Source organism: Antrostomus carolinensis, unplaced genomic scaffold (genome assembly GCF_000700745.2).
Source record: "Antrostomus carolinensis isolate BGI_N321 unplaced genomic scaffold, ASM70074v2 scaffold37671, whole genome shotgun sequence".
NCBI classification, from domain to species: Eukaryota; Metazoa; Chordata; class Aves; order Caprimulgiformes; family Caprimulgidae; genus Antrostomus; species Antrostomus carolinensis.
Window position 1 is genome coordinate 22327 of NW_010295585.1, and position 11172 is coordinate 33498.

Here is an 11172-nt window from a genome sequence, read left to right on the forward strand (position 1 = left end):
TTTGATCTTATTTCAGCTGCCAGGCTCCAGATGGTAATTAAGGAGCTGGATGAAAGTCCTGGCTTTTTCCTGTGTTTAATTTTATTGGCGAGGGTTTGGAATAAAATGTGTGTGTCATGAAACTCGTAATTTCCATGACTTACAGATTTATCCTGCCAGCATCTTGGAATCTGGCAATAAGCACCCTTGGAAAAGCCAAGAAAAAGCCTGAATTGTTACAAGGCTGGGCTGATAGCCCAAATTTTCTTCTATGTTTTCATTTATTGAAAGAAAAGAACCTGAAATAGCAATTTCCATGCTGAAATAAGGCAGTTCAGTGCTGAATACAGACATCTTCTTTTCAAAAGAAATTTCTTCATTGAATTATACGTGTGTTCCAGTTTTTGTTAGATATTTCCTGCTTTTGAAGGGAATATCCTCAATTGTTACCCAGATGTGAGCTCTATCCATGGATGTCAGTGTGGGAAAAGCTGTCCCTGTTCTTGAATCCCAAGGGCTGGCTGGCTGTGCAGCAGACACTCTGGTATGTCCTAAAGCCAAAAAGATTATTCATTCACCTTGACACCGGGAGGAAAAATACGGGGCTATCATAGAACATTGTGAGTTGGAAGGGACCCACAAGGATCATCGAGTCCAACTCCTGTCCCTGCACAGGACAATCCCAACATTCAGACCATGTCCCTGAGGGCCTTGGCCAAATGCTGCTGGAATCTTGTCAGACTTGGTGCCATGAGCACCTCCCTGGGGAGCCTGTTCCAGTGTTTCACCACCCTCTGGGTGAAGAACCTTTTCCTAATGTCCAACCTAAACCTCCCTGGCACATCCTCCTGCCATTTCCTCTGGTCCTGTTGTTAGATATTACCAGGATGAATGAACATTTTCACATTTCTCATTGCTGTAAGACCATCAGCCAATATATGTTTCATGGCACAATTTTTGTTCCAGGTTCTCCATGGACTTTTCTTTATGTTACCTAGACTATGGACAGATGTCTTCTGGATCATAGAATCATAGAATGGTTTGGATTGGAAGGGACCTTAAAGATCATCCAGTTCCAACCCCCCTGCCATCAGCAGGGACACCTTCCACTAGACCAGGTTGCTCAAAGCCTCATCCAACCTGGCCTTGAACACTTCCAGGGAGGGAGCATCTACAACTTCCTTGGGCAACCTGTTCCAGTCAAAGCGAGCAGAAGATATTTGATGCCAAACAAAAGAGATGTGAGCACAGCAGAGCATCTCATGTCCATGTCCATGCCCAGGGCAGACCTGCCTCCGCTTCGTGCCCTGCTGTGAGGGATCTCCATCCACCTTGGGAAACAGAGCCGGCATTAGAAAACTGCTGCATTACTAGCTGCCAGGGCTGCCTCCCATGTCTCCCAAGCTTGGAGAAATGAGCAGTTGTCCCTTTTTGTGTGGGCTACCCAAGGATGGCTACAGAAGAGATCTTGAGTCTAGCTTGAGCAGGTCTGAATGGGACGGAGCTGTTTGCACCAGCGGTGGGACGAGGAGGGTCCTGGGGAAGACCAGGAGTGTGGCGTGCTGGGCTCCAAGCATCAGCCATGTTAGAGGACTGAGCTGGGCTGTAGGCCCAGAAGCTTGAGGGGTCCGTTATCTATGAGGTAGCAACATGGGGAGCCTGGACATAGGGAACGTGCTGGAAGGACCAAAGGGTCCACAGCCTGCGTGGCCCCAGAGGCAGCAAAATGCTTGAAAGCTGGAAGTGGCGCAGCACGCTGGTGAGCAGCCAGGCAGGGAATGTGAGCTGTGCTGCTGCACGCTCAGGCAGAGGGCCCAGTCCTCTGCCTGCTTTTGATTTATTTGAGAGGAAGATTCTGAAATATGGCCAAGGAGTGCTGCAAGAAAAGCTGTTAAATGATGATTTATTTATTTATTTAAATTTTTTTTAAGTTGCTAGTCCTTCATTCTCAGTTGAATGACGTGAAGCCTTGAGCTCATCCTGGAAACTTCCTTCTTTTGCAGCAGCTGTCACATCTCCATCACTTGGCACTTCTACTCACATGGGCCCAGGTGGGAAAGAACCTCTGGATCCTGTCCCTGAATTCAGTCAAGAAGCACTGATGATTCTGGCATGTTGCTTTGTGCCTTGAGGAGTGGTTATTCAACCCGCCCAGCCTCGGGAGAAGCAGCTGTGATAGTGAGGCAAGCTGTGAACGTGGTGCACCGAGCAAGAGGGTATGAAACACAGCAACGAGCTCTGCACGCTCATCCCAGCCCAGCTCAGTGGAGCATCCATCCCCACCAAGCATGGCTGTGAGTTGTCCCCAGATCAGTTTGCTGCCCCATTGCATGTGAAGTGTTTCCAGCTCCCTCCTGGCTCCCCTCCTCACTCCTGGAGCTGGAGCTGCCACTGGTAGGGTTGGGTTGGGCAATGGAGGGGCTGCATATGTTGTGTGGGCTACACGATATGTGGGGCTGTGGTTGCTGATGGAGATGTCTGATCTGTTTCTCTGTAAAATTAGCTAAAGCAAGTGTTGGGGATCCAGCACCAGTGGGTTCAATGGGGTTTTTTGCAGTCTTCAGAGGAACTTGAAAAATTTTGGTTGGTGAGGGTGCTTTGAAGCAATGCTTGAAGTTTTGAATATTTGTTTTCATTTCATGTTGGCTGAACGTATTTCACGAGAACAAAGTTGAGTTGTAACACCCAATGCTGGAAGCTGAGACTGGGTTCTGGCGGGCAGCAGGGAGGTCTGCACTCGTGTCCCTTTTTCACCTTGTTTCCAGCATTTTTTCTTCCCTGGTTCACTCAATGAGAGCAAATCAAGCTTCCATGCCCCTCCTCACCTTGTGCTGCTGTTCTTCTGCCTCCTTCTCCTGATGCTCTTCAAGAACCCACCACAACAATAACAACATAGCCTACACCCATCCTGCAGTTGGAACTGTGTAAAATAGATGTGCACTAATTAGCTTTATCCCACCAGACCAGGATGTTGAGAGCAAGAAGTTGGCACTGCCTGAAACTCTGGTGACTACATCTTCCTACCGACTCTTGTTTGGTCCCATCCTCTGAGCCCCTGAGGGTCAGGGGAGTGTTTGACTTCTGTGTCCACACCAGTTCAGTTTAAAGGCCTTGCTGAACACGCAGACACGAGTGGCACTCTGCTTTGCATGGGGATCACTTGTTTTGCTCTCTTCAAGCCAAGTTGGGCTGTTGTCCTTCTCTTACCCTTGTACAGAAACCTGAAGTGAAGCACTAAGGCAAAGATTTCAAACTCTCAGCTGAGTTTTCTCAGTATGGGTCTTTTGTGGGCAAACCCTTGTCTTCATTTTGCATCACTTGGGTGTCTGGGCTCTTTGGGGTACCCACAGGGAACCACGTCAGCTTCCAGTGCTGGGTTAGTTCTGCCACACATACAAAAACATGCACGAAACAACTCGGGTTTAACCGTTTGAGCTGGTTTTGGAGTATTTAAAGGGGAAAAATAAGTCTGGGTGTTTGACCAGGGGAAGAAGCCCTCTTTCATTTCTACATGTGGGTGTCATGTAAGAAGTTTTAATCCTACATGGTTTCTTTTTTGGTTTTGTTTGTTTGTTTTCCCCTAGGCAAAGTCAACACATCAAAGTTGATGCTTCAAGTGGCTTTGGTGCTGGCCAGTTCCCCCTGCTGCGTTACACGGTGTTTGTGAAGAGGTCTCATTTGGAGCTATAGGATTACAAAGCTGTGCTGAACGATCTGATCTTGATGAGAAGACAGGGCAGGCTGAAATACAAGAGCCGCCCTTTGACACCCTAGCACAAAGCCCTAGAAAAATGAAGTAAGCAAAGCAATTGCTGAGCTGCCTCACCAGAGAAAAAAACCCATCTCATTCGGCTGCTTAGTAATTTTGAAGTCAATAAACAAAGAATAGGCTGTAGGATTTAATTAGCTGAATGTCTTGAGAGCTTTCCCAGGGATCAGGATCATGAGCCAGAGCCAAAGGAACAGAGTGCAGAGGGGCAGAGGCGGATCCGCACACCAGGCACTGCTCAGAGTGTCACAGCAGTGCTCCAGCCCCCTGTGCAGTGTCAGTGTCACCAGCACAGTGTCACCAGCACAGTGTCACCGCTGCTGTCACTTGCATTGCAGCACCTGGAGGCAAAAACTCTGGTGGGTGAAACACTCCTCAAGCAGGTAACAAAAACGCCGGCCCACTCCAAAGACTGTTGCCAACTCTCCTGCTGGAGCAGCTCTTCAGGCCAGTGTAAAGGAGCATTTGAGCCCCACGCTGTTACAGGACAGGGCGCCTTATTTATCTCTCTGCTTCCCCCACTCCTGAAATACATGATTTCATCAGCTGGTCCCATTTTGTTACAGTCTGTGCTGTGGGCACTGCCAGCCTCGCTGCGCAATGCCGGTCACGCGATAGATAACTGCTGCAAATGGTTCCTGCTGTTGCCTCCTCGTAGCTTTCAGCCCCCAGTTGGTGAAGCTTTTATGAAGTATCCAAACTGAAGTGCACAGAGACACTGCAGAGCTGCTGTGCAAAGGTTGAAGATGGATGCTAAGATGTCTCCTCTCGTGTACAGGTGTCCCAGAAAGGCACTCGCACCACTGGTGTCAGGGAACTGCGTGGTACCGTGGCCGGAGGCGGCGGGAGTTGTGCACAGGAGCCCCGATGACCCTGGGCAGCGCTGGCTCCTGCATGACCGTCCCCACCACCTCCAGGAGATCTGCCTGCACCGTTCCTCCTATCGCCCTCCTGACCCACTGGTAAGTCACTCCTGCACACGTGGCACAGTTTGGGGACCACAGCTCTGCTGTGTTCCAGCCGTGCGGGATGTTTCCCCAGCCCTTTTGGGGGCAGGACCTGCCATCGGGGCCATGCTCGGGGCTGCGCTGCCACCGAGCCATGGCCAGCACCAGCGATGGGAAAAGTCCAGCTCCTCCTCAGCACAGCACCACGTCTCTAACGAGAGCATTCAGCTGCCTGCAAGGTTGGAGAAGGCAACACGCAATTACCTTCTGCAGGTTTAACAGCCTTGAGAGGTACTTTCCTAAATCCAGCTGCAGGTTTGCGTGTAGGTGGTCTGGTTTTCAGAATTACGGAGAGAGCTCAGCAGCTCGACTCACACCCCAAATGCTTTGGGCAGCCAGGCCCCTCCTGAAGCAGCCAAGTGTAGGGTGAGGATCTTGCCCTCTCTCTTGCAAACATTAATTTCCCCTGGCCCCAGGGAGGAGAATAAAGCCTTGCAGGCTTGTAAAGGGGTAAGGAACAGCCCCACTGAAACAACCACCCTCCTTTCCCAGCCCTCCCCAGGCTGCAGCACTCGCTGCCTCTTCAGCTCCCAGACCCTCTTCTGATCTGATAAATAATGTGCCTCAGACCCCAGCAGATACAGTGCCTCAGCGTGGACTTGCTGTTGTACCCAGACATGAACAGGAGAGGAACAACATGCTGACTTGCCCTGTTAATTTCAAGATGATACCCAAAGCATAAATTTATCAGAATCTGCCCCAAAAGCTGTTAAAAACATGATCAGTAACTGCTCATTTCACCAGGACTGAACTTTTTTCTTTCTCTCTTTGTGACACTAGAGAGCTTGAAAATTCCCATGGTTGCTGAAAGCGTACAATAGCATAACGCAGGGGGAAGATTCATGTCCTTTTACTGATGAGGAATGGCTTGTAAATGTAATATGCTGCCACTGGAACATGTTCGTGGTTGGGGAAAAAACCCAGTCTTGCAGCACTGGAGACATTCTCTAAAGAAGACCCAACCTTTCTTCTGTAAAAACAACCTAAACCAAAGGTTTTAGAAGAACACAAAGAAGGTTCTTTGGGAAGTAAAGTGTAAAGCAGACATAGAGGGGCTGGAGACCGCACGTTCCGAGCCTGTAGCCGACCCCGCTGGCATGTTAACAACCACCATTCAAATTGCTGCATGTAGCAGCATTGCAACAGCAACAAGGCAGAAAGCAAAGCCACGGGTTGGAGGGGAAGGGAAGCAGTAAGGACAATCTCCAGTTCACACCGCTCGCTGCAGAACTTGCCCCAACCCACCCCGATCCAACGTACATAATAGATACTTACAGCCCATTTGATAGCGCTGATCCTGTGTCCCCTCGGAAATGTCTCGGCAGCGGGCTGCCAAGTAGGCACATCTGGATGTAGTTAGTGTCAGACATTCCTCAGCCTTTGAGCGAAACCGAGGAAATCCTGGCGGAGCAAAGTGCCGCTCGTTCCCCTGCGCTCCGGCCCCTTTTCATGCCAACAGCCAAGCAAAGCTTCCCCACGCCCGGGTGCCTACGAGAGCCGGGGGGTGTGTGTGCCAGTGGGGTCCGAGACGAGAGGCCGGGCTCCCTCCTCACACACCCTCACGTACCGTCGCGTGGTGGAAGGAGCAACCGCACCAGGGGAAGGAGCTGGGGCCACGTCCAAGTGCCTGACACGTGATCGGCAGGCTGGGGAGCGCAGATGGCCTCCAGCGCCCACAGCCCCGCGGCTCCCAGGTCCTTCGTCCGCGGGACAGGGCAGGGACAGAGGTGTCGAGGGGTTGAGTGCAGAGCCAGGTTGGAGACTTCCAACAATTCTGCTGTTTTACATTTTTTAATTTTAATTTTAAAAATAACAACCACAAAAAAGGCGCTTTTTTTCCCTTTTTTTTCTTTTTTTTCCTTTTTTCAATAGGAAATGAACTAATATTTCTGACTTTTTTTTTTTTTTTAATCCATTGTGATTATTTACTTTATGCTCTACAAAAGCTCAAAATTAGAAATGGAGGTTGGGTACACCACAGAAGGAAAATCCACTTGGGGGTTGGTTTCTTGTTTTTTTTCTCAGAGGGAAATGATGGGAGGAGGTGGGAGCTGAGCACTGCGGATGCTGAAGAGAGATGCGAGGGTCCCTCCCAAAACACTGAACAAAAAAGAAACCCCACCCATTATTTTTCTTTTTTTTTTTTCATTTAATATGAAATTACTTCAAAACAAAACATTTTTTATTTGGAGCCATATCTAAATTGGCATCAGTCCTGAGCTGCCAGCTGACTGCAGCTGTGGCGTTTCCTATCTCCGTGGCTGTTTCTTTGTCTCTGCAAAGTTTTTCTTCCAGTGAACTCGTCATAAAAGCAGGTTTTGATCTACTCTCTTGTATTCACAAACACTCAACTGTTTTTTTTTTTAAACAGAATGTAAAAATGTTTTGTTTTGTTTTTTTTTAATAAGTGTCTGTGCTTTTTTTTGATGTATTTTTAATTTCAGCTCAAGCGTTTTGCTTCGTTGAACACAATGGCACCATGGAAAGATCTCATACGGATGAGTTCCTGGTGAGCAACCCCCAGGTCCTGCCTTCAGATGCTCCAGGCTGGGAAAACCCTGTCCTCATGATCTGCAGCTGTCTGAAACAGCAGATCCTTGCTGAATAGTGCAGCTGATCGGAAACCTCAGCCGTCCAAGTTACTCAACTTCATGCTTTCCCTGTGCCAACCCAAGATACCTTTATCCTTCTTCTCCATAGGAGCAGCCACGGGCTATTTTTCATCCCTCCTCTGTAAGGAGGCAGATGATGGTCACAGAGATGAAGAGCAGACCAGTGTCTGCCTTTGCTCAGAGGGGCTGGCTGTAGACTAGGGGGGATGGCTCCCCAAAACCATCAGGGATTCACAGTTGGTATTTCCACCCAGGTTTTAGGACCTACTACCCTTTTTGCTTGCTCCCATGGGATGACAGTGAAAACAAGAGGCTTTTATTGCTGTGTGGTGCCTTTGTGGAGAGCCATGCAGGGAACTTGGGTGGTGGTTTTCTCCACTGGTGCTTCTACTTGGTGATTGTCCCACCTGTACCTTGTTCCCAGCTGATTCATTCTTCTGGCTACCAGTAATGGTGCCCTCAGTCCCTCCCATGGCATGTCACTCTCTTACAAAGTAGAGTCAGTGATCTCGTTGACCCTGATCAACAGGTCAACCCCGTTGACCATGGGTTGGTGTGTTGGCACGTGGTTTTAAGTGCACTGTGTGCCACATGTCCTTCCACCCTCTGCAGGGCAGAGCCCCACTCCCCGACACTGTATTCCTGTGTGGTTGGGAATACAGCTTTGTGGTAAAGAAAGGGCTGATCTTGTGATTTTTCAAGTACTGTCTGAGATGTAAATAATTTAGGATGAAATACTGCTCAGCTCAAGTTTATGGGAAAAGGAATTTCCCTGGGTTCAGCTGTCAGGTCAGCCAGTGGCTTCCTGTGCAAAGTCCCCAGAGAAGACTTAATGTCCAAGCTCCTTGGCTCCTCAGCCACGGGGCAGGCAGCCCTGGGAGAAAGCTCACTAATAACGAGGCACACTCAGGATGACAGCGATGCTGTGGCCTCGGAGGAGCCCCAGATATAGAATAGCACTGAAAGAAACACGGGGAGCTCTGCCAGGTGTCAGGTTTGGGACAAACCTCCCCATCGGGCCACGTTTGCTAAAAAAAGGCTCATCAAAGCAGTAACTGGAAGTGGAACAAATGTGGTGGTGGCTTAGCTTGGTTTTGTCTTGAAATCAGAGCCGTTAACTTGCAGGTAGGTCACCACCCTTGGCATGTCAGTAGGAACATGTGATGTTGGGCAGGACCCTATTGTGCATCCAGTCACTTTGGCTGGATGCTCCTCTGAGAGCTGGTGGTAGCCAACATGGCAAGAACTTCAGTGAAACCCTCTCTTACTACTGTGTTGTTTAATTAAAGTCTCTGAGGCATTTTTCATCAAAAGTATGTATTTATTTGTAAAAAAGAAGGGGGAAAAAAATAGACCAAAGTGCTTTTTTTCTATAAAAGACAATTCCTGGGACATTGAATGGCCTAGACCTGAGTATACATGGCATTGCAGTCCATAGCTGTAGATGGCTGATCCAGATCTGATGCTGAGTATCACAGAAATTCGGAATTAGAAGGTCAGCAAGGGATTTTTCCACTGATGACTAAGGGAACCACACATCTCCTATGGATTTCAGTTAGAGATGTATGGCCAAATCCCTTCAGTGGCTTTAAAATTGAGTCCAGAGAAGAAAAGAAAATACAATTTTTGACTCTACACCTTAAATTGCCTCATTGTTTGAGCCCATCTCTGTCCAAAAGACAAATGGCCAGACCCTTGTCCAGCATAAAGCAGTGTATCACTGATTTCATATACACGCTCCAATATGTGGGTGAGACTCAAGAGATGATCTTGACTCCTGTTCTGGTATCTCCTTGGTTTAAGGTGTATGATCCCGAAGGTTCACAGCTATACCAGGATTTTCAGTTAAACTAAACCAGCCATTTCAGTGAGTTTGAGGCTCCTCATTGCTGTACATGCTCACTTTTGGTTTCAGAGGCTGTGGGCAGCTGCCAAGGTGTGACTTGGAGGTGGCTCTAAGGTACCTATTGAAACCATGGAGGGGAAGCGACACAGTGACCCAGGCAGCAGGAAGGCTTCTCAGTGCTGAAGTGGATTTTGAAATGAATGGCAAAATTAACAGGTAAGGAAAAACCCCACAATTTCCTCACACTGGGAAAAGACCTTTGTCTGGAGCAGTGTCTGCACCAAGCACCTGTGCCTCCTCTGAACAAGTAGCTTCCTCAGCTCTAAGCCTACGCTTTTTTGGCCTTATGTTTTCCGTATCTTGACAGTGGTGCAAAGTATATTCTGTTTTCTGCCTCAGCTTCCCTCAAATTTTGAAACAAATACAGTTCTGAGACTTCCCAGCTATGAAACTCCAGCAAACTGTTTTACTTGGAAGCTCTCAGTTTCTCATACAGCTCTGTAACCTGCAGTGCTGTGACATTAGCACCCCATTTTGTGTTAAGAATAATCCAGCTATCCATCTCTTCAACGGTAGGGCTGAAGCTGAAAATGGAAACACAGAAAGTGTTGTTGTGAGCTGGTGACATTTGTTTTTAATTTGACTTGCTGTGAAAAATCTGGAAGAAAATTTTATGATTTCTTTAAGGTTTGGCCCATGATTTTCACAGAATCACACACACAGAATGTCAGGGATTGGAAGGGACCTCGAAAGATCATCCAGTCCAATCCCCCTGCTGCAGCAGGAACCTAAATGAGATCACACAGGAAGGCATCCAGGCGGGTTTTGAATGTCTCCAGAGAAGGAGACTCCACCCCCTCCCTGGGCAGCCTGTCCCAGGGCTCTGTCACCCTCACTGGAAAGAAGTTTTTTCTCAAGTTTAAGCAGAACCTCCTGTGTTCCAGCTCACACCCATTGCCCCTTGTCCTACCATTGGGCATCACTGAGAAGAGCCTGGCTCCATCCTCATGACATTCACCCTTTACATATTTATAAACATTAATGAGGTCACCCCTCAGTCTCCTCTTCTCCAAGCTAAAGATCCCCAGCTCCCTCAGCCTTTCCTCATCAGGGAGATGCTCCACTCCCTTCCGCTCAATAATGCTGTACCCTTTCCTGATTTTTGACTCAAGTATTGTTCTCCAGTACTGGTCCACTGTAAGCAGTTGTGGCTTGTGAGAACTGAAGCTGCTGGAAGAGAGGACCTGCTGTGATGGTGCATCATCATCATCATCTTCAGCAGATGAGGTAATCTATGGTGTATTTTTAACAAGCATCCAAGAGGGTTCATGTTGGCCTTTCACTGGCTCTGTCCTCCAGCACAGTTTGATATTTTTCCTTCCTGGTAATTTTCTATCAGGGTATAATCTCAGGTTTACTTCTATCAGATGCCTCACGTCAAAGTGTATCTGGTGAGCATTTTAACTACCACTCTCCTCTTTGTTATCCATGTGAACACTGTAGCTCAGCTCTGCCAAAACAAATCATTCAAATTCTCCTTTGGATGGATCTTTTATTCTTTCTGGCAGACTGAAAGGAGCCTCCTTCAAATCTGAAACATTGCTAAAACTACAAAAACAATCTGTACCACAAAAAAAGCCCTCTTGGATGCCTTCCCGTAAGCGCATTTCGGTCTGGTTTCTGCTGCATGGTTTATACTTTGTCTATTTCCTTTTTTTTTTTATATGCATCTGATTAGCATCTTTATTTGCTTTTAATATCGTGTGCTGGTTTGCTCCATGTCTGATTCGGAACCACCACCACTCTCCTGAATTTTTGGGGTTTTTTTCCCCAGACACATCTCAATACATAGAGAAGAGCTGTTACACGATGAGGCCAAATTCACCAGCAGCAGCACTGCCCATGGCTTATCTCACACACTAGACATGAGCTAACTGCTATAAATAGTAGTAAGGGACT